Source organism: Microcebus murinus, chromosome 17 (genome assembly GCF_040939455.1).
Source record: "Microcebus murinus isolate Inina chromosome 17, M.murinus_Inina_mat1.0, whole genome shotgun sequence".
NCBI classification, from domain to species: domain Eukaryota; kingdom Metazoa; phylum Chordata; class Mammalia; order Primates; family Cheirogaleidae; genus Microcebus; species Microcebus murinus.
In genome coordinates this window covers 59,481,425-59,505,324 of record NC_134120.1, presented here as the reverse complement: position 1 = coordinate 59,505,324, position 23,900 = coordinate 59,481,425, and the positions used below count along the sequence as shown (strand labels likewise).

The 23,900-nt window shown below is 45.7% G+C and overlaps 1 long non-coding RNA gene across 1 annotated transcript; it reads right to left on the bottom strand.

Annotated features, from left to right (window-relative positions):
• Positions 1 to 10,243: 10,243 nt before the first annotated feature.
• LOC142861593 (uncharacterized) lies at positions 10,244 to 13,627 on the bottom strand. Its single transcript, XR_012912827.1, has 3 exons — positions 13,522 to 13,627; positions 12,536 to 12,579; positions 10,244 to 11,387 (listed from the first exon to the last, which is right to left on the bottom strand). It is a non-coding gene; the product is annotated as an uncharacterized LOC142861593 (long non-coding RNA).
• Positions 13,628 to 23,900: the final 10,273 nt, after the last annotated feature.

The following is a 23,900-nucleotide window of genomic DNA, read 5'->3' as shown; positions in this document are numbered from 1 at the left end:
AGGCTGGCATGGTGGCTCACGCCTGTAATCCTAGCACTCTGGGAGGCTGAGGCGGGCGGATCGCTCAAGGTCAGGAGTTTGAAACCAGCCTGAAGAAGAGCAAGACCCTGTCTCTACTATAAATAGAGAGAAATTAATTGGCCAACTAATATATAGAGAAAAAATTAGCCGGGCATGGTGGCGCATGCCTGTAGTCCCAGCTACTCGGGAGGCTGAGGCAGCAGGATTGCCTGAGCCCAGGAGATTGAGGTTGCTGTGAGCTAGGCTGATGCCACAGCACTCACTCTAGCCTGGGCAACAAAGCGAGACTCTGTCTCAACAAAACAAAACAAAAAAACATAAAGTAAAAAGTCAATGTGGTATGCCCACATAGCAAAATCATAAAGGTTCCCAAGAATGCCTGAAGCTTAGGGAATATTGCTTTGGCCAGAATACCTGAAAACAAATAGTCTAGAGTAGAGAAAGGGATGTGCCCTGCCAAGGTGGCATCAGCCAGCAGGGAGCCCCACAGCATGTGCCCTGTTTGGAGAGGCGCATCTGTGGATAAAGGCCTGGATCAGATGGAGTAAGATGATATTTTGAGATTTCTGACTTTGTTCTTTCTGCTCTGGAATTTAATTCCCTGCTTGAGGCAGCCAAATCCATGCCCCAGAAGGAAGTGACAGAGCTGAAAGCAGAACTGAAGACTGGTTTTCTCCTCCTGCAGCTCAGAATCTTCTGTACACCTGAGCTATGCAAAGATATTTTGGGGTTTGAGGAGGTAGTCAAAAGGCTGTAGGTTTGTCCATAGCAAGAGGGGAGCTCCATTAGCTCTCCGAACTTGGAAAAAAATCAGTTCTTGATCCCACATGGTTCCAGCTACTAACTCAGTTCTCTGCTCCCCTTCACAACTAAATTCCAAAAAGTTGTTTATATTCCAGTCTCCAAAGCCTCCCCTCCTGTTTGCTCATGACCCCGTTCAGACTTCTCAGCTCCCACCCTCTCCGACCTGCTCTTGTCAGAGTGCCAGCGGCCTCTCTGTGGTCAAGCCCTGTTGCCAGTTCTCTGCCGTCTCTGCAGGCTGGCAGCGTTGCCTGCATCGGCCCTTCTCCTCCGTGAGCCAGGGCCTCGCGTGGCTTCTGGGGCACCGTGCTCTTCCGCTTTCCCTCCCGCCTCACAGCTGCGCCTCCAGTCCTGCTGGCTTCACTCGTTCGCACTCCTTTCAGGGATGCCCGTGAGTGTCACTTCTGTGAGGTGTTCCCCAGTGACTCTATTTCTAAGAGCACACCTTCTCCCCAGCCCACAACCAAACCTTCCTCCTCTATGTTTTCTAGCATCTATTACTATTTAACATGCTACATATTCTATTTTTTATTTATATTTTTTGATTAAAATAATTTTTTTAAGACAGGGTCTTGCAGCTGGGCGTGGTGGCTCACGCCTGTAATCCTAGCACTCTGGGAGGCCGAGGCGGGCGGATTGCTTGAGCTGAGGAGTTCGAGACCAGCCTGAGCAAGAGCAAGACCCCGTTTCTACTATAAAATAGAAAGAAATTAATTGGCCAACTAATATATATATATATAGAAAAAATTAGCCGGGCATGGTGGCGCATGCCTGTAGTCCCAGCTACTTGGGAGGCTGAGGCAGCAGGATCGCTTGAGCCCAGGAGATTGAGGTTGCTGTGAGCTAGGCTGACACCATGGTACTCACTCTGGTCTGGGCGACAAACTGAGACTGTGTCTCAAAAAAAAAAAAAAGACAGGGTCTTGCTCTGTCAGCCAGGCTGCAATGCAGTGGTGCCCATAGCTCACTGTAGCCTCGGACTCCTGGACTCAAGTGATCCTTCTGCCTCAGCCTCCGAAGTAGCTGGGACTACAGGCATACGTCACCAGACCCAGCTAATTTTTTTTTTTTTTTTGTAGGGATAGAGTCTCACTATGTTGCTGAGGCTGGTTTCTAATTATGGCCTCAAGCGATCCTTCCACCTTGGCCTCCAAAAGTGCTGGGATTACACATGTAAGCCACCATGCCCAGCCTAGATATTATTTTATTTTAAGACAGAGTCTGGCTCTCTTGCCCAGGTTAGAGTGCTGCAGCATCAGCCTAGCTCACAGCAACCTCAAGCTCATTGCTTGCTCCTGGGCTCAAGCAATCCTTCTGCCTCAGCCTTCTGAGTAGCTGGGACTACAGGCATGCGCCACCATGCCTGGCTAATTTTTTATATATATTTTTAGTTGTCCAGATAATTTCTATTTTTAGTAGAGACAGGGTCTCACTCTTGCTCAGGCTGGTCTTGAACTCTTGACCTTGAGCAATCCTCCCGCCTCGGCCTCCCAGAGAGCTAGGATTACAGGCGTGAGCCAACATGCCCCGCTCAGCCCTCAACTCTTAAGATGAAAAACAGATGAGAATCTGTCTAGAAAACAGAACTTTCAAATACCAGGACATGAGCCACCACGCCCTGCCTACATATTTTATTAATTGTCATCCTACCCCAACTTAAATGTAAGCTCCACGGGGCTTTTTGTTCTGTTGTCTCCTATATCTCAGCATAGAGAAGTACTTAATACTCATTAGGTCCTCTACAAATATCTCTGGAATGAACAAAGGCCCACAAGAGATAGGCACTTAAATCTCAGGGAAATATTATCACAGATTTCTGAACCCCTAGAAGGCAGGAAAAGTGTAGCAGATGCTCTTGGACTTTCTCTTCATACCCAATCAGCCCTACTCTGACTTCAGCTGCAGCTGTGGTGGATGACTTTGTGTATACTGTCAGCACTTCACCTCCAGTGTCTACTGGGGCTTTCTCCTCAGCTTCAGGGGCTCTCTCAACCCACAGGCACAGCCTGGTAGTGAGGACAATTAATGCCTCTGAGGCAACCTCCAACCAGTAGGGGACAGAAGCCAAAACACTTCATTAAATTCCTTCCAACCCTGTGTCATTCTTCCTACTCTCTGTTACCTGTTTCCTGGAATCTACCAAATAAACTCCATCCATGTTCTAGACTCAAGCTCTGCTTTTGGGGGGATTTAAGCTACAGCAGTTTGTACTGGAAACAGCATTAGAAGGCAGACCCTCGGGATTGGAATCTCTTATAGAACTGGATGACTTACCACTCATAAGGCAACAAAGACAACCCCAATACACACTGTTGGTAAGTGATAACCTCCTGGTGTCCTCAAAGATTCATACCTGGCCGGGCGCGGTGACTCACACCTGTAATCCTAGCACTCTGGGAGACCGAGGTGGGTGGATCGTTTAAATTCAGGAGTTCGAGACCAGCCTGAGCAAGAGTGAGACTCCATCTCTACTAAAACAGTAAATTTTGTTATGTGAATTTTACCCTAATAATAGAAAAGTAAATTAGCTGGACAACTAAAAATATATAGAGAAAAAATTAGCCAGGCATGGTGGCGCATGCCTGTGGTCCCAGCTACTCTGGATGCTGAGGCAGGAGGATCGCTTGAGCCCAGGAGTTTGAGGTTGCTGTGAGCTAGGCTGACGCCACGGCACTCTAGCCAAGGCAACACAGTGAGACTCTGTCTCAAAATAAATAAATAAATATAGAAAAAATTAGCCGGGCATGGTGGCACATGCCTGTAGTCCTAGCTACTCCAGAGGCTGAGGCAGGAGGATCACTTGAGCCCAGGAGATTGAGGTTGCTGTGAGCTAGGCTGATGACACGGCACTCTAGCCCAGGCAACAGAGTGAGACTCTGTCTCAAAAAAAGAAAAAAGAAAAGACTCATACCTGTGGTAGATGGGAATGAAATAGAAGTTGAAGGGAAAGCATGGCTTATGCAGCAGCTTTAGCTTGGAAGCTGTGTAATTGTGAGGATTACGGAGGTAGCCAGCTTTTGTAAACTGTCTGCGAAGCTTTGGAGCAAGAAAGTGAAAGGCTCAGGTTAGCTATCAACTCAGAGCATGATGTGAAAGCCAGAAACTCTCCCCAGTCAACATGTAAAGAAGTCCTCAGGAAGGCACAGTGGCTCACACTTGTAATGCTAGTACTTTGGGAGGCCGAGGAAGGAGGATCCATTGAGGTCAGGAGTTCAAAACCAGCCTGAGCAACATAGGGAGACCCCACCTCTACAAAAAGCAGAAATATTAGCTGGGCATGGTGGCATGCACCTGTAGTAGTAGCTACTCGAGAGGCTGAGGTGGGAGGATCCCTTCAGCCTGGGAATTTGAGGTTGCTGTGTGATGATGTCAGTGCACTCCAGCCCAGGTGATAGAGAGTCTGTCTCAAAAAAAGAAAGAAACCCTCACTTCCATGGCTAGGAGGCAAAGCATGCTGAAAATGAGGCCCAGGATATAATCATAAGGGCAGCAGAGCTGCAAAAGACACCCAATCCATCCTTAACAGTTTTCCTACATTAAAGTTGGGGCTTTAAAGGGAAGGAATGGAACCCTGACGCCTGGTGTGGGATGTCTGGGTGGATGTGCCAAAGACCTTTAAGTTCCCAGAAACCCCTGAACCCTCCTGGCCAGCAAAATATGCCTCCTTCTCATTGAAAGAGAACAGCTTCATCTAGCCTGGAGGCAATGCAAAGATCTCCATTGTGGTGAGTACCTTCTAAGATGACCTCCTCCTCCAGACCCACCTCAGTTTATTGCCTCCAGACCCATAATCAGGATCAGGTCTCAACATAGCCTAAGCAGTGAAGTATTCCCTACTCCAGGAGGAAAGAGGTCAGTCACCCAAGAAGTTGCAGGACCTGGGAGAACACCTGTGGGAGTGGATCTTGAGGGTACCAGACCTGGGGGGAGGGTGATATATTAGACTGGGTAGGGAGTTGATTGACAGGAGAGCATCCTCCATGACTCAGGATTTAAAGTTCTGCCAAGGGCCAGGCAAAGTGGCTCACGCCTGTAATCCTAGCACTCTGGGAGGCCAAGGCAGGAGGACCTCTTGAGGTCAGGAGTTCCAGACCAGCCTGAGCAAGAGTGAGACTCCATCTCTACTAAAAATAGAAACATTAGCTGGGGATGGTGACATGCGCCCATAGTCCCAACTACTCGGGAGGCTGAGGCAGGCGGATCACTTGAGCCCAGGAGTTTGAGACCAGCCTGAGCAACATAGTGAGACTCCAACTCTACAAAAACTAAGAAAAATTAGCTCAGCATGGTGGTGTGCACCTGTAGTTCCAGCTACTTGGAGGCTGAGGCAAGAGGATCACTTGAGCCCAGGAGTTTAAGGTTGCAGCGAGCTATGATGATGCCACACACTCTAGCTGGGGTGACAGAGTGAGACACTGTCTCAAAAAATAAAGTCCTGGCAAAGACATCTGGATCTGGTCCTCATGTGCTACCAGAGGGCTCCCAGAAGCTTGGACAGGCCTGCAGTTAATGAGGCAGAGATGCAAGCACCACCTTTGCAGAGTTTTAAAGGAGCCTGAAGGCTCAGGGAAGCGGAAATGTTGGAGACGAGAAGATGTTTCCTGGAGTTGCCCAGAGGAGGCTCTGTTCACTAAGGCAATACAGAATGTGCAAGTAAGGGGTACCAGTGTCATAGAAAGTGGTTGGTGGCTATCCTCTGTGGGCCAGGGTTGACAGCAGGAGATGCTGCCATGCGATTCTTAACCATTCTTAACAATTCTGGAATGGCAACATTTAACCACCAGAAGCCAGGAGGGCATTCTTCCCATTCTGTGCAGCAAGACTGGAATGGTAACAGGGTGGTGGTTGGGGGCTGATTCTCAGGGATCTGTGGCAATGACAATAATAGGTCACAGAGTTCATAGAGGCAAAACAGATGGGCAGCCAACCAAAGAAAGGGAGGCATAGAGTGACTAGTGGAAGGGGTTGGGGACAAGGAAGGTGGTGCCATGGAGATCTGACAGTCCTGGCACAGTGTTTCAGTATTGGCTCGGTATTTAGACACACCCCTGGGAAGACAGTAGGGAAATCTCCAAACTGTCTGAAGTTCACTTTCTACCTGTACAGTAGAGTGGCAGGTTTGACCTACAAATCGTGTTATAGAAAAACATTTTAAAACCACATTTCCTGCACATTTGAGAATTGGAGTGAGAGCCACCTCAGCTACAGCACTAAAGTGGAGCTGCGGCAGGAGGCGTGGCCGGCAGGAGGCGACTGGGATGCACAGGGAGGCGCTTCTCCCAAGACCAGACCCCCAGCCCTTGCGGGCAAATCCCAATGTCGGAAGCAGGCTCAGCAAGCAGCAGTGACAAGACCAGGACCTTGACTTGCAGCCAGCACTGTGTGCCTCTCAGCCCAGCCGCCAGCACAGGCAACGGGGACTACAATGAAAGCCAGTAAATATGGTCAGTGGTGACCATGGAGAGATGGGTATACCAGACTGGAATATTAGCAAAAAGAGCACAAGAAGCACAACTTTTTTTTTTTTTTTGAGACAAGTTCTCACTTTGTCACCCAGACTAGAATACAGTGGTATGATCACAGCTCACTGCAGCCTTGAACTCCTGGGCTCAAGTGATGCTCCTGCCTCACCCTTCCAAGTAGCTGGGACTACAGGCACATGCCACCACAGCTGGCTAATTATTTTTTATTTTTATTTTTTGTAGAGATGAGGTCTTGCTCTGTTGCCCAGGGTGGTCTCAAACTTCTGGCCTCTAGAAATCCTTCTGCCTCAGCCTCCTGAATTGCTAGGATTATAGGTGTGAATTATTGCGTCCAGCCCTCGACTTTTTTTTTGAGACAGAGTCTTCTTGTTGCCCAGGCTAGAGTAAGTGCCGTGGCGTCAGCCTAGCTCACAGCAACCTCAAACTCCTGGCTCAAGCGATCCTTCTGCCTCAGCCTCCCGAGTAGCTGGGACTACAGGCATGCGCCACCATGCCCGGTTGATTTTTTTTTTTAAGTTGGCCAATTAATTTCCTTCTATTTTTAGTAGAGACAGAGTCGGAGTCTCACTCTTGCTCAGGCTGGTTTCAAACTCCTGAGCTTGAACAATCCGCTCGCCTCCCAGAGTGCTAGGATTACAGGCGTGAGCCACCACACCCAGCCTAACCCTCAACTCTTAAGATGAAAAAGAGATGAGAATCTGTCTAGTAAACAGAACTTGCAAATACCAGGACAGAGTGCTTAAGAGAGCATGTGCAGGATAAAAGGGGAGAGGAACAGATGTGACTGCGAGTGGGCATGTGCCATGGTCACGGGTCCCATGGAGGACCCATGCATTGGCCCTGTGCTGGCTGGGTGGGGTTGGGCCCTCCTTCTCTTCTTAGGGGTCCTGGGCTGTCTGAGTACAGCTGGCCTGGGGTATTTTTCGGAAAGCCACTTGCTTGCCCTATGTCTGGGCAGGAGCAAAGTGTTCACAGTCTTGGCCCTCATTTTTCTTTCTTTTTCCGGGACAGTTGCCTGGGCTAGAGTGCCTTAGCATCTGCCTAGCTCACAGCAACCTCAAACTCCTGGGCTCAAGCAATCCTCCTGCCTCAGGCTCCCGAGGAGCTAATTTTTTAACAGGCGCATGCCTCCATGCCCAGCTAAATTTTTTTATTTTTAGTAGAGACAGGGTCTCATTCTTACTCAGGCTGGTCTCAAACTCTGGACCTCTAGCCATCCTCCTGCCTTGGCCTCCCAAAGTGCTGGAATTACAGGTATGAGCAACCAAGCCCAGCCATTGGCCCCCATTTTTCTACTTTTCCTAACCCCATCTTGCTCAGCTCTGAATGGCTTCCCATTGTCACTTTAGTCTTGCTTCTGCCTCACCCATCAGTTCCAACACTCAAATGTTGGCCCCAAATCTGGCATGATGCTCTTGAGACCATTCCTACTATGATGACCCCCCAGCCTGGTCAGTGTGCAAGGCCCTTTCCCTGCACTGCCTTGCCTGTCTGTGCTCATGCACGCTCCGAAGAGGGACTAGATAACTCAGAAACTATGTGCAGTACTTTCCCATGTGCATCTGCACACGTGTGAGGCAGGATGAGCAGAGAAGTCTGGTGGCCATCACGGTGGACTGTGGCAGGGACCCAAGGCCCACAGAAACCTGCTTAGTCCCCAAGAACACTTCAAGGAAGCCTAGGCTGAGGCAGGATGGGGCCTTGTTTGGGGCCCTGGGAGCAGGAGTGACCTAAGGCTGGGCCCAGCATGGTCTGTCCTTGGAGCCACAAAGGAGGGGCTTTGGCCTCTGCTCCCTTGGGAGTCATCACCAAAGAGTCTGCTGCTCTTCCCCCTCCTATATTGCACATATACAAATTTCACAGTAGTGTAACACCCAATACCTAGGCCGTTGTTTTTTTTTTTTTTTCAGAGACAGAGTCTTCCTCTGTTGCCCCAGTTACAGTGCAGTGGCATCATCACAACTCATTGCAACCTCAACTCCTGCATTCCAGCGATTCTCCCCCGCCTCGGCCTCCCAAAGTGTTAGGATTACAAGTGTGAGCCACCTCGCCCAGCCTCCTTTGCCCATTTTTAACCAGTCCCGTGTATGTCTTTTTCTTTTCTTTTTTTTTTTTTTGAGACAGAGTCTTGCTTTGTTGCCCAGGCTAGAGTGAGTACCATGGCGTCAGCCTAGCTCACAGCAACCTCAAACTCCTGGGCTCAAGCAATCCTGCTGCCTCAGCCTCCCGAGTAGCTGGGACTACAGGCATGCGCCACCATGCCCGGCCAATTTTTTCTATATATATTAGTTGGCCAACTAATTTCTTTCTATTTATAGTAGAGACAGGGTCTCGCTCTTGCTCAGGCTGGTTTTGAACTCCTAACCTCGAGCAATCCGCCCACCTTGGCCTCCAGAGTGCTAGGATTACAGGCGTGAGCCACCGCGCCCGGCCCCGTGTATGTCTTGAGAACGAAAGGCAGATGGGAGAGGGAGCAGGGATGGGACTCGCAGATCTTGAGCAGACCCGTGAGGAGACTGAGGAAGGAGGACTTTATTTGGCTCTTGATTCAAACAAACTAAAAAATGTAAATAAAATTAACAAAAAATAACACCAGCAACAAAAACAAGACATAAGACAATTGGAGAAAGATGAAAACAGACTGAATATTTGATATTGCAGTCTTTTTTTTTTTTTTTTTTTTTTTTTAGGGATTCAGTGAGTTTTGATAAACTAAGTTTTTTTTTTTTTTTTTTTGAGACAGAGTCCCGCTTTGTTGCCCAGGCTAGAGTGAGTGCTGTGGCATCAGCCTAGCTCACAGCAACCTCAAACTCCTGGCTCAAGCAATCCTCCTGCCTCAGCCTCCCAAGTAGCTGGGACTACAGGCATTCGCCACCATGCCCGGCTAATTTTTTGTATATATTAGTTGGCCAATTACTTTCTTTCTATTTATAGTAGAGACGAGGTCTCGCTCTTGCTCAGGCTGGTTTCGAACTCCTGACCTCGAGCAATCCGCCCGCCTCGGCCTCCCAGAGAGCTAGGATTACAGGCGTGAGCCACCGCGCCCGGCCTGATATTGCAGTCTTGCTAAATTTTTGTGAGTGCAATATATTAGGGTTTTTTAAAAATAATCCTTATCTTTTAGAGATGCTACTGGAATAGTTACAGATAAAGTGATAATGATGTTTGCAATTAGTTTCCAAATGGTCTAGGATGTGGGTAGGGGAAGTAGGTGGGTGTATAGATGAAAAGGTTTGTTCATCAATTGTTAATTATAGAATCTGGGTAATGAGCACATTCTCTCCTATTTTGTATATGGTTTATATTTTCCATAATAAATTTTTTTCAAAAGAAGAAAAAAGGTCCGGCACAGTGGCTCAAAAGAAGAAAAAAGTCCCAGCTACTCGGGAGGCTGAGGCAGCAGGATCGCTTGAGCCCAGGAGTTTGAGGTTGCTGTGAGCTAGGCCAACTCCACGGCACTCACTCTAGCCTGGGCAACAAAAAGCAAGACTCTGTCTCAAAAAAAAATAAATAAAATAAAAATAAGAGGGAAAAAAAAGAAGCTTGAGAGGACAGGAATTTGAGACCAGCCTAGGCAACATAGCAAAAATTAAACATATAAAAATTAAAAATAAAAATAAATTAGCCAGGCATGGTGGCACATGCCTGTAATCCCAGCTACTTGTGAAGTTGGGGCAGGAGGATTGCTTGAGCCCAGGAATTTGAGGTTGCAGTGAGCTATGGTCATGCCACTGCACTCCAGTCTAGGTGACAGAGCAAGACCCTGTCTCAAAAGAAAAAAAATATTATAAAAAGGAGCTTGAGGGTTTTTTTGGTAATCATTAAAAAGATTGAGCTATTAACTAAAAATCTCCCCACAAAGAAAATATGAAACCCAAATGGCTTTTTTTTTTTTGAGACAGAGTCTCGCTTTGTTGCCCGGGCTAGAGTGCCATAGCATCAGCCTAGCTTACAGCAACCTCAAACTCCTGGACTCCAAGTGATCCTCCTGCCTCAGCCTCAAGAGTAGCAGGGGCTACAGGCACGAGCCACCACACCTGGATAATTTTTTGTTTCTATTTCTAGTTGACTGGCTAATATTTTCTATTTTTAGTAGAAATGGGGTCTCGCTGTTGCTTAGGCTGGTCTGGAACTCCTGAACTCAAGCAATCCTCCTGCTTCAGCCTCTCAGAGTGGTAGGATTACAGCACTGCGCCAGGCCCCAAATGGCTTTATAGGCAAGTTCCATCAACTGTCAAGGACAGATCATTTCAACTATAAAAGAACAAACTCTTTCGAAGAACAGAAAAAGAGAGAACATTTCTCAGCTCAGGTCCAATGTAACCCTGATAACAGTGACAGGCAAGGGCTGCATGACAAAAAAAAAAAAAAAAGGCCAGGCAATCACAGGCCAAGCTCATCAGGAGGATAGAAGCAATTAAATTAGAAGTCAGTAACGATAACTGCAAAAATCCCAAAAAATTATTAGCAAACCAAATTCAACAGTATTAAAATGGCAATTGGTCTTAACTAAGTTGAGTTTATTCCAGAAACATAAAAGTGATTAATGTTAGAAAACTCTATAAACATACCATATAAGCAGATAAAAAGAGAAAAACCATATAATAATCTCAATAGATGCAGAAAAACCATTTTATAAAATTCAACAGACATCTCTGAGAAAAATCTTAGTAAACAAACAAACAAAAAAAAGGAATCTCTACATACAAGGTAACCTCCAAAAACATACAGCATTCTTTTTAAAAGAATTTATAAGTATTGCGTATTTTATTATCTCATCTTTTTTTGTGAAAAATTAACTGAACATTTTATTCACTTTCTGCTATCGTCTGAAAGTTGGTGTATCCCCAAAATTCATATGTTGAAACTTAATCCCCAATGTGACAGTATCAGGTAGTGGGCCTTTGGGGCTCTGCCCTCATGAATGGGATAGAGCCCTTGCTAAAGAGGCTGGAATGAACATGTTGGCCTCTTTCGCTCTGTGAGGATGCAGTTGCAAGGCGTCATCTCTGGAGCAGAGCAAGAGCAAGTCTCCACCAGACACCAAACCCACTGGCACCGTGATCTTTCCAGCTTCTGGAACTGTGAGAAATAAATTTCTATTGCAGTTTGGTGTCACTGGATATGTTTTGAGAAATGTGTCATTACGAGATTTCATCATTGCACGAACATCATAGAGTGTACTTACGCAAACCTAGATGGTACTTACACACCTACCACAAACCTACCGTGCTTCCCCGAAAATAAGACAGGGTCTTATATTTATTTCTTATTTTCAGGGGATGTGTTATTTTCCCCTCAAAGCCTCAGCTTGCAGCATGCACAGGATGGCCAGGACCTGACAGGGGAAGCCGACCTTGGTGGGGCTGCCCACACCTTTCCGGTCACCTCTGGGACAGGAGCTGTCACGATGGGGCAGATGAGAAGGGCTGCTCATCTTCTTTACTGTTCCCCACCGAAATGCATGGGTTGTGCAGATACTCTGCATAGCCACGTCCATCACTAGGTCTTACTTTCAGGGTGGGGCTTATATTGTACACATGCTTAGAAATCCTGCTAGGGCTTATTTTATGGGTAAGTCTTATCTTCGGGGAAACACGGTAGGTACCTCATATAAGGGAAATCATATAGTATTTGTCTTTTTGCAACTGGCTTATTTTGTGATTGACTTAGTATAATGTCCTCGTTTTATCCATGTTGTAGCATGTGTCCGAATTTCCTTGCTTTTCAAGGCTGAATAATATCCCATTGTAGGTACATACCACGTGTTTATTCATTCATCTGTCAGTGGACATTTGGGTTGCTTCCACCTTTTGGCTATTGCGAATAGTGCTGCTATGAATATGGGTGTCTAAGTATCTCTTCAAAACCCTGCTTCTAGTTCTTTACAGTATATTCCTAGAAGTGGAATTGTTGGATCATACAGCAATTCTATGTTAAATGTTTTGAGGAACCTCCATACTATCTTCCACAGCAGCGGAATTATTTTACATTCCTACCAACGGCGCACAGCTCCAATTTCTCCACATCCTCACAACACTTGTTTTGTTTTTTAAATAGTTGTCATCCTAATGGGTGTGAGATAGTATCTCATTGTGGTTTTATTTTTCCTGTCTTTTGCTAATGCAATTAATACTGCAATGAAAAGTCTTGTGCACAGGTATGATGCTCAATCTTGTTCCTAATATCAGAAATGCAAAATAAAAATGCACTAAGGTGCTATTCCTCACCTGTCAGATTAGCCAAGAGTCTGCAGTGTACTCTGTCAGTAAGGCTGTGAGAGGACAAAGGCAGGTACTCACATAGATTGCAGGGGGAAATGCAAATTGGTGCACCATCTATATCAGGAGATTAGACAACAGGCAGCAAAATTACGTGTGCCTTTACCCTTGAACAAAAAACTCCACTTCCCAGAATATAACCCAAACACACACAAATCTCCCCCTATTATAAATGGCTCCGAGATGAGGAGCTTGGTGGTAATTGTGGGTGGCTTCCTCAGGGTCCCCTCCCACAGGTGAGCTGTGAAACCAGACCGCTGCTGCGCTCCTCTCCAGACCTCGGCCCCACCTTTCCCGCCAGGCTGCAGCGAGACCAGTCCGGCGGCTCCAGCCAGCGTTGCACACGAGCAACCGGACAGAAGCCCTTCAGAAGGCAGTGGGGCAATCCTCTCCACCCGGGATGGTTCTGAGACAATTTTTTTTTTTTTTTTGAGACAGTCTCGCTCTGTTGCCCGGGCTAGAGTGAGTGCTGTGGCGTCAGCCTAGCTCACAGCAACCTCAGACTCCTGGGCTCAAGCGATCCTCCTGCCTCAGCCTCCCGAGTAGCTGGGACTACAGGCATGCGCCACCATGCCTGGCTAATTTTTCTATATATATTAGTTGGCCAATTAATTTCTTTCTATTTATAGTAGAGACGGGGTCTCGCTCTTGCTCAGGCTGGTTTCGAACTCCTGATCTCAAGCGATCCGCCCGCCTCGGCCTCCCAGAGTGCTAGGATCACAGGCGTGAGCCCGCCCGGCCTGAGCACATTTCTTACAGTGCCCCCAAACGTCCCTGGCCTGAGCGCCAGCGCGGCGGCGTGCTGTGTTGGCTCTCTGCTCCCCCGTCGCTCCCAGCGTCCCTCGCTCTGCCCGGCACCTCCCAAACCCGCGCCCAAAGGCGCTGCTTTCAGGAATTCCAAGCCCGGCCAAGTCGGACGCGGGGCCGGCACTTACTCGGGGTGACGCAAGCGCGGGAACGCGCCGGAAGTCCCCTCAGCTTTCAAAGCGCGGGCGGAGCCGCCCCAGGAGTGGGGGGAGTCAGGGCGGGCGCCCTCTGCTGGTCGCCAGGCTCTGCGCTCCGGAAGGGGTGACGCCTGCCTGGCCGGGCAGAGCGGGGACTGGGCGGCCGCCCCGCTGCTGAGGCTGCTCCGAGGTTCGGGGCGGCCCCGCTCCCCAGGCGCCTCTCCTCCATCCCCAGCGCTAGGACGGGGCTCCCGCCTTCTGTCCTGGTTTCCGGCTGCCTTAGTGTTCCTTTCAGCTAGACGCGCTTGGCTCTTAGACGGGCTGGAGTGGCGGAAGGGGCAGTGGATTTGGACGTGGCCTGGGGTCCACTTCTGCCCTCCCCACTGGCTGGACCTGTGACTGTGCACGTCTCTGAGCCTGTTTCTTGGAGATTTGGGATTGCTGGGAGGCCCCATGAAACAGATGGGGAGCACCCTGCGATGGGGTCTGGCCCGGAAATAGCCGTTGACCGCAACTTGCACGACGGAACTCCTCCCTAGCCCCTGCTGCCACCTGCTGTGGCTGTGGGGAGGTGCCCCAGCCTGCTGCCTCCCACCCCACTCTGTGTGGCTGTGTCCAGCCCTTTACTTTTATACTTGTCCAGGGTCAAAGAGAAGTCTTACATTACTCAAACGCACTCGACTCAGTAAAACTCCACACTAAAACAATTATTTGTCAAATTCCAGGACAAAAAGACTAGGTCTTGTCAGTTGACAGACTCCACCCTGAATGGGGAAAACCCTGGGGATAAGGGTGTGGAAGGTGAGAAACGCAAGGGCTTTCCAGTAGTTTGGGCGTCAGTGACAAGGCCCCGCTCTCACAGGGGACACTGTCATCATATCCTGACTGATTGATCCGGTAAATATTGACTAAGGCAAACAGTGCAAAGGCTAAATGAAATTTAATTGTGCTACCAATTGTGCTACCAAAAAATAGGTTTATTTTTACAGCAAGAGGCATTTTCAATGTGTATATTGCAGAAACACAGACCTAGGGTGGTCGTTCCTACTGTGCACTGATATTTCCTGGTTTTCCTCTAGGTCCATGGGAAGGTTTCATTTCCTGATCTCTTAAGGAATAGTTTGGCTATGTGACTTATTTGATTAACAAAGTTTTGGCAGAAGTAATGTGTGCCACTTATGGGCAAAAGCCTTTAAGAGCCATATAGGACCAGTGAGAAATAAACATTGTCATATTAAGCCACTGAAATTTTGGTTTGTTATTGCAGCAAACTTAGCCCATCCTGACTAATGCATCCTAAATCCTTTCTGGAACAATCAAACAAGCAGGCAAGCAGACAGGTTATTTTCCTTGAGACTGTGAGCCCTGAGAATCCAGAGTTCATTTCTTAGATCATGGATGGCAGGTGAAAGCATCCTCAACTCAAGAATGGCACGCCTCATGTTCATAATGAGCTGAAGATTTTGCAAGTTCAGTCCCCCGGGCCGGGAGGGTGGTGGTCACAGCACTTCAGTTAGGGCTGGCCTGATGCTGTTTACCATGCTCATCTATGTGACAGCCCTGTGAGGCCACAGGATGGAATGAACTCTCTTTAGGGCCTTCGGCCATTCCACACTGTTCTAATAAGAGTCTCTTCATGCCTCCTGGAGGGCTCCTTGGCTATAGCCCTGTAAGTCCAGCCTCTTTCCTATCCATTTTGTTTTTTGTGTTATATATTCATGAGTGGATTGTCATGATTGATTACAGCCTTTAGTGAATATTATAATGCCATGTTAAATTAAATAAGCAGGCGGCCATTAGCCTGAGGCTGTCTATGTACTTTGAGCTCCTACCCAACAAATTGCAACCTACCTTAGTACTTAAATAAATGGAAACCTAATATAGGCGTATATTTTTCAAATTTCAGCCAATGACAAACAGCCAACTCATCAAACCGTGCCCAAGTAAGGCCAATCTCTAGCTATAGCCAGTCAGGTGATTTTTCTACTTTGCTTGTGTTCACCCTACAAAAGCTCACTGCCCATACTTCTGGGTGGAACTCCCTGAACCTCTTCTGGTTCTGAGTGTTGCCCAATTCGTGAATCACTCTTTGCTCATATATACCCTGTTAAATCTAATTGTTCAAATAAACTCTGTTAAATCTAATTTGTCTAAAGTTTTTCCTTTAAAACCACTATGTGTGTAAGGGAAAGAGGTGGGCTGGAGTAGGGTACATACTACGGCTCAAACGGGAAAGAAGTAACTTTATTTTCTATTTGTGAGCATGTCCTGTACTGAACCCTCATTCTTGATGAAGGTGGAAAAAGAGCAAACTGACAATTGTTTGTTTGCTCCAACTTTTATTAAAAAGTTTGTCTGTCTCTTAACATATACATTTTACTCTATTACTCAAATAGTTTATTTCAACTTTTATTAAAAACAAACCAAATCAAGTAACTTTTCCAATGCCTTACTAGAGGGTTACCTCACAACTGAACCATCATTTCTGGAGGGAGAAACTGACTTTATTTTTTTTTTTGAGACAGAGTCTCACTTTGTTGCCCAGGCTAGAGTGAGTGCCATGGCATCAGCCTAGTTCACAGCAACCTCAAACTCCTGGGCTCAAGCAATCCTCCTGCCTCAGCCTCCCGAGTAGCTGGGATTACAGGCATGTGCCACCATGTCCGGCTAATGTTTTCTATGTATATTGGTTGGCCAATTAATTTCTATTTATAGTAGAGACAGGGTCTCGCTCTTGCTCAGGCTGGTTTTGAACTCCTGACCTTGAGCTATCCGCCCACCTCAGCCTCCCAGAGTGCTAGGATTACAGGCGTGAGCCACCGTGCCTGGCCGAAACTGATTTTTTAATGGTGACAATCCTTCTAGATTTTTTTTTTTTTTTTTGAGACAGAGTCTCACTTTGTTGCCTAGGCTAGAGTGAGTGCCATGGCATCAGCCTAGCTCACAGCAACCTCAAACTCCTGGGCTCAAACAATCCTCCTGCCTCAGCCTCCCCAGTAGCTGGGACTACAGGCATGCGCCACCATGCCCGGCTAATTTTTTCTATATATATATTAGTTGGCCAATTAATTTTTCTATTTATAGTAGAGACGGGGTCTCGCTCTTGCTCAGGTTGGTTTCGAACTCCTGAACTCAAACGATCCGCCCGGCTCGGCCTCCCAGAGAGCTAGGATTACAGGCGTGAGCCACCGCGCCCGGCCCCTTCTAGATTTAATTTAGTCTCTTTTGGGTAATTCCTCAGTCTTCCGGATTTTTTTTCTTTCCTCCCCCTTTCTCGTGCAATAGCAGACACTGGTTTGCCAACATAATCCCTGTTACTCCCTTCTTTGCCAACAGAACTCTCACTTTGTTTGGGTTCCACTCTTGGTTAAGTTGCCCCTTGTCCTTGTCCAAGGATAAACCCTGACTTGTCTAAACCAATCATTTAAAGCCATTTTTCTCACCTTGGTTGGCTAGAGGTGAACATGAGACCAAGTTCTGACCATGAACACACAGGGATATATAATTTGGGGCTTGTTGTTAAAAAGAAATTGATTTGGGCCGGGTGTGATGGCTCACGCCTGTAATTCTAGCACTCTGGGAGGCTGAGGCCAGAGGATCACTCAAGGTCAGGAGTTCGAAACCAGCCTGAGCAAGAGTGAGACCCCCGTCTCTACTAAAAATAGAAAGAAATTAATTGGCCAACTAATATATATATAGAAAACTAATATATATATAGAAACTAATATATATATAGAAAAAAGTAGCTGGGCATGATGGCACATGCCTGTAGTCCCAGCTACTTGGAAGGCTGAGGCAGGAGGATTGCTTGAGTCCATGAGTTTGAGGTTGCTGTGAGCTAGGCCAATGCCACATCTCTCTAGTCTGGGCTCTCTAGCCTGTCTCAAGAAAAAAAAAAAAAAAAGAAACTGGATTTGTTATCCAAACCTTCACAAGAAGAAAAATTCAGACCCAGCTGGTTTCATTGGTTAATTTTTTAATTTAATTTTATTATTATTATTATTATTATTTTGAGACAGGGTCTCACTTTGTTGCCTAGGCTAGAGTGAGTGCCGTGGCATCAGCCTAGCTCACAACAACTTCAAACTCCTGGACTCAAGCGATCCTCCTGCCTCAGCCTCCCAAGTAGCTGGGACTATAGGCATGCGCCACCATGCCCGGCTAATTTTTTCTATATATATTAGTTGGCCAATTAATTTCTTTCTATTTATAGTAGAGACGGGGGTCTCGCTCTTGCTCAGGCTGGTTTCGAACTCTTGACCTCGAGCAATCCACCCGCCTCGGGCTCCCAGAGTGCTAGGATTACAGGCATGAGCCACCGGCACCCGGCCTCACTGGTTAATTTTTTAATCAAATATTCAATGAAAAATAAACACCAATCTTATACAAACCCTTTCAGAGAACAAAGGAAGAGCTCAGTTCCTTTTATGAGGCCAGCTTCACCTAAGACAAAGACATTACGAAAAGAAAATTACAGACCAATAGGTTTCATGAATATAGACTTAAATATCCTTAATAAAATGTTAGCAAATCAAGTCCAAGATTACATAAAAAGAAAACACATCATGACCAAGTGGGATTTATCCTAAGAGTCCAAAGTTATTTTAATATTTCAAACTCAGCCACTGCTTCCTTTACTCTGCATCTTTGCCAGCCTTGCAGATTACAGATCTGTAAGTTCTTATTCAAAATCCTTGCATATGTTTTAGAATTCAGAATTTTCTAAATTTTAGGAAGTTATATGACATCTCCAGTGGGCTCTGGGGGAGCACCTCCTATTCAAACACATTAATTAATGGCTCTGCAGCAAAACATAGGTATATTCTCATCCAGCAAGATGAACTGAGTTTGCAAATAGCTTCGTATTAGTTCAGGTTAAGTCTTGCTGCTAAATGAATTGGCCCCTAACCTACCAAACTAAAACATCTTTCCAGTTTTCAGAACTTCATGAATTTTGAATTAGAGATAAGGGATTGTGAACACGAATCATTCTTTAATCTTTGCTGTCTTATTGTTGCTTTAATTTGCATTTCTCTGACTTCTTGTGAGATTAAATCACTATTCATAAGCTTTAGGTCACTTACACATCTGTGTATTTTCTTTTTTGTTATTATTGTTTTTTTATTTCAGCATATTATGGGGGTACAAATGTTTAGGTTATGTGTGTTGCCTTTCTCACTCCTTCCCCCCTAGAGTCAGAGCTTCAAGTGTGTCCAGCAGCCTCCAGATGGTGCGCATCTCATTCATTGTGTTTGTACGTACCCATCCCCTCCTCTCCCTTCCCATCTGCCCGACGCCCGATAGATGTTATTCCTATACGTCCACTTAGGTGTTCATCAGTTAATACCAATTTGCTGGTGAGTACATGTGGTGCTTATTTTTCCACTCTTGGGATACTTCACTTAATAGAATGGGTTCCAGCTCTATCCAAATGCAAGAGGTGCTGTTTCACCGTTGTTTCTTATAGCTGAATAGTACTCCATGGTATATATATACCACATTTTATTAATCCACTCATGTATTGATGGGCACTTGGGTTGTTTCCACGTTTGCAGTTGTGAATTATGCTGCTTGCTTATTTTCTTATTGGCCCATTGGTCTTTTTCTTTTTTTTTTTTTTAATTAAAAAATGTTTTTTCTCCAACCCTGGCCGATGGAGGTCTTTTTTCTTGAAAATATATAGGTAGTCTTGCATATTAGGGCTTTTGACTCTTTGTCTCCCACATATTTTATAAATATTTTCTCAGCCTATCATTTGCTTATTTTTTATTGTATCTTTTTCTAGGAAAATTTAATTTTCTGTGTAGTCAAATATAGCTTTTTCTCCTTGACATTTAGGCTTCCAAACTTGCTTAAGAAGTTTTTTCTACTCCAAAGTTATATGAATATTCTTCCATTTTTCTTCTAATATCTCCATTTAAAATGATTGTTTTATTTTTTAATATTTATTATGAAATCCTTAAAATAGCAGAAAGGTATTTCAGTGTTTTAGGTTCGTTTACAGCAGGATTTCTCAGATAGGACTATTGACACTTGGGGCCAGATAATTCTTTGTGGCAAGGGCTGTCCTGTGCATTGTAAGACATTTACCAGTATCCTTCATCTCTGTGTGCTAGATACCAATAACACCCTCAGTTGTGATAACCAAAGATGTCCCCAGACCTTGTCTGATGTCCCCCACCAGTTGAGAATCACTAGGTTAGAGTCCAGCTTTTGTTTTTTTCCCTAAGGTTGGCCAATAATGCCAGGACCACCCATCAAATAAATCATCTCAACAAAAATGCCATTTTGGCCATATATTAGTTTCCCATATACATCTGCAGCTCTTTCTGAATTCTACTTTTTTTAGAAAAAATTCTACCTATTTTTTGGCCAGCTACTCCCCACCCCCTACTCTTCTATTCATAATATTTTGGGATCTATATCTGTTGTTCTAATTAAACATTTTTGGAGTCTCTGTCGCCCAGGCTGGAGTGCAGTGGGCTATGAGAAATGAGTCCTCATAGCTCATTTCTCAGAGGGGAGGGTATCTTGAATGTTGCCCAGGGTGGTCTTAAATTTCTGGCCTCAGCCTCCCAACTCACTGGGATTACAGGTGTGAGCCATTGCACTCATCCCAATTGAACTTTAAAATCATTGAAACCAATTCTAATTGCACTGTCTAGCTAGATTCTCAAATACAATGTTTTTGTTTGTTTATTTGTTTTTTGGTTTTTTTGAGACAGGGTCTTGCTCTGTCATCCAGACTGGAGTGCAATGGCATCCTGACAGCTCACTGTAACTTCAAACTCCTAGTCTCAAGCGATCCTCCTGCCTCTACTTCCCAAGTAGCTGGGAATACAGGCACATGCCACCATACCCAGCAGATTTTTCTATTTCTTGTGGAGATGGGGTCTCACTCTTGCTCAGGCTAGTCCTAAACTCCTGACCTCAAGCAGTCCTCCCACCTTGGCCTCCCATAGTGCTAGGATTACAGGTTTTGTGCCCCAACAGCCAATATAATGTTGAACAGTAGTGCACATCCCTGTCTTGTTCTGGATTTTAGTGGAAACAACTTTGATCTTTCCTCTTAGTTTGCTTTATATTTTTGGATTTTAGTAAATACTCATTATCACATTTAAAGTATTTTCCTTTAATTTTGATTTAACTTACAATTTTTTTTTTTTTTTTTTTTTTTTTTTTTTTTTTTTTTTGAGACAGAGTCTCGCTTTGTTGCCCAGGCTAGAGTGAGTGCCATGGCATCAGCCTAGCTCACAGCAACCTCAAACTCCCGGGCTCGAGTGATCCTTCTGCCTCAGCCTCCCGAGTAGCTGGGACTACAGGCATGCGCCACCATGCCCGGCTAATTTATATATATATATATCAGTTGGCCAATTAATTTCTTTCTATTTATAGTAGAGACGGGGTCTCGCTCTTGCTCAGGCTGGTTTTGAACTCCTGACCTTGAGCAATCCGCCCGCCTCGGCCTCCCAAGAGCTAGGATTACAGGCGTGAGCCACAGCGCCCGGCCTAACTTACAATTTTATTAGGAATAGATAAGGAATTCTACCAACTGCCTTTTTGAGTACACATGGATATAGTCAGATGATTTTTCTTCTTAATTTGTGAGAAAATGAACTTTCCTTTTTTTGTGATTTTTTTTTATTTCAGCATATTATGGGGGTACAGATTTTAAGGTTTCAATAAATGCCCATTCCCCCCTCCCCCCCCAAGTTTGAGTCTCCAGCATGACCATCCCCCAGATGGTGCACATCTCACTCATTATGTATGTATTTCCCCCCTCCCCCCTGCCCAATACCCTATTACTGTAGTACCTATGTGTCCACTTAGGTGCTGCTCAGTTAATACCAGTTTGCTGGTGAGTATATGTGGTGCTTGTTTTTCCATTCTTGGGATACTTCACTTAGTAGTATGGGTTCCAGCTCTAACCAGGAAAATATAAGATGTGCTATATCACCATTGTTTCTTAGAGCTGAATAGTACTCCATGGTATACATATACCACATTTTATTAATCCATTCTTGGATTGATGGGCACTTGGGCTGTTTCCACAGCCTTGCAATTATGAATTGTGCTGCTATAAACATTCGAGTGCAAGTGTCTTTTTTGGAGAGTGTCATTGGATCTTTTGGGTATCACTTGTATCGCTTTAAGGTATCTCCATATTGCTTTCCACAGAGGTTGAACTAGTTTGCAGTCCCACCAGCAGTGTAGGAGTGTTCCTCTCTCTCCACATCCATGCCAGCATTTATTGTTTGGAGACTTTTTGATAAAGGCCATTCTTAGAACTTTCCTTTTTATTTCATGGAATAAATGCATTAGATTCCTATTGCTATAACAAATTACCAAAACAAATTTGTTACAGCACATTCTAGGAACAGTGTGACAGTATAGCATTTCCCCTACCTTAATCTTCTCAGCGCTTCGATCGGGTGGCCTCCACTCCTGCCAGTCCACCTAACCTGCTCTAACTAAAGGCATCAGAGACCTCCACATTGCCAAATTCCAGAGCCATGGTGCCTCTTTATCTTCTGAGTCCTCCCACAGGAATTTGATTCTGTTGGCCACAATCTTTGGCCTGAAACTCCGTTTCATCTCCTGGTCACCCTAGTGCATCTCTGGCTTTCCCCATCCCTCTGTCCACCCCTTCCCAGCCACCTTTGCTGTTTTCTTCTTTTTCTTCCATTCATTTATTCATCCTTTCACTGATGCAAGCTCCCAGTCTGTAATGTGTGTGATGCCTGATGCTGGGATCCCCAAGGGCCTCTTCTCATAGGTGAGCCCCTTTGTTCATCCCCATTCATCTATATCCAGTGACATCGCATGGGGTTTACACAGCCAGGCTAGTCTACTGTTTCCAGCTTTAAACTCATAAAACTCCAGCTGCTCATATGCTATCACCATTTGAGTATCTTGGAGGCATCTCAAATTTAATGTGTCTAGATGGGTCTACTGACACTGCCTCCCATTTGCCTGCCTCAAGTTCTCCCCATCCTAGTGAATGGTGCCTTCGCCCAGCCCAGGGTGATGACCTTTACATGCCTTTCTCCCTTTGTCTGCTAATCCTTCTGTCATTCAACACTTGATTGCTGGTGTCTGCCATGTGGCAGGTGCTCCATCTGCCACTATTGATAAAGCCTACACTCCAGTGTGGGGCATAGGTAATAAACAAGTAATTGAATAAGTAAACAAGATAATTACAGAGTGTAGAAACCCTCAGAAGGAGTGAAGAGGGAAGTGTAATAGAGAGAGACCTGCAGAAAGAGCTGGTGGTGAGGACATTGGGGGCAGAGAGCACCAGGAAGAGGAAACACAAAGTGCAAGGGCTGTGGGTAGAAAAGAGCAGGAAGCGGGGTCAGTGTGGCTGGGGCTAGTGAGGGGCAGGAGTAACAAGGGGAGGACAGGCAAGTGCATGGGAGCCACTCACACAGGATCTTAGGAACCATGGCAAAGAAACTGGACTTAAATTGAGGTGCAATGAGAGCCACTGAAGGATTTAAAGCAAGCAAGTTACATGATTTGATTTGCAGTTTTGAAAGATCACTATGGATTGCTCTCTTAGTACATGTGTGCTACTATGATGAAATACCCGAGACTGGGTAATTTATAAAGAAAAGAAATTGATTTATTTTAGTTCTGGAGGCTGGGGGTTCCAAGATCAAGGCATCTGAACTCGTGTCTGGTGAGGGCCATTCTGCTTCCAGATGGTGCCTTGTGGCTGTGTCCTCACTGGGTGGAAGGAGGAAGGACAAGAAGAGTGAACTCTTTCTGAAGGTTCTTTCATAAGTGCATCAATTCATTCATGTGGGCAGAGCCTTGATGACTTAATCACCTCCCAAAAGGCTCTACCTCTTAGTACCACAACAATGGGGATTAAGTGTCTGCATAAATTTTGCAGGAAACACCATGTTCAAACCATAGCAACTGCTAATGGGTAAGGGGTTTCTTTTTATTTTTTATTTTTTATTTTTTTTTTCTTTTTATGGAAGGGGTTTCTTTTTAGAGTAATGAAAGTGTTCTAAACTTAGATTGTGGCCGGGTATGGTAGCTCACGCCTGTAATCCTAGCACTCTGGGAGGCTGAGGCGGGCAGATTGCTTGAGGTCAGGAGTTCGAAACCAGCCTGAGCAAGAGCGAGACCCCGTCTCTACTATAAATAGAAAGAAATTAATTGGCTAACTAATATATATATATATATAGAAAAAATTAGCCGGGCATGGTGGCACATGCCTGCAGTCCCAGCTACTTGGGAGGCTGAGGCAGGAGGATCGCTTGAGCCCAGGAGTTTGAGGTTGCTGTGAGCTAGGTTGATGCCACAGCACTCACTCTAGCCTGGGCAACAAAGTGAGACTCTGTGTCAAAAAATAAAAA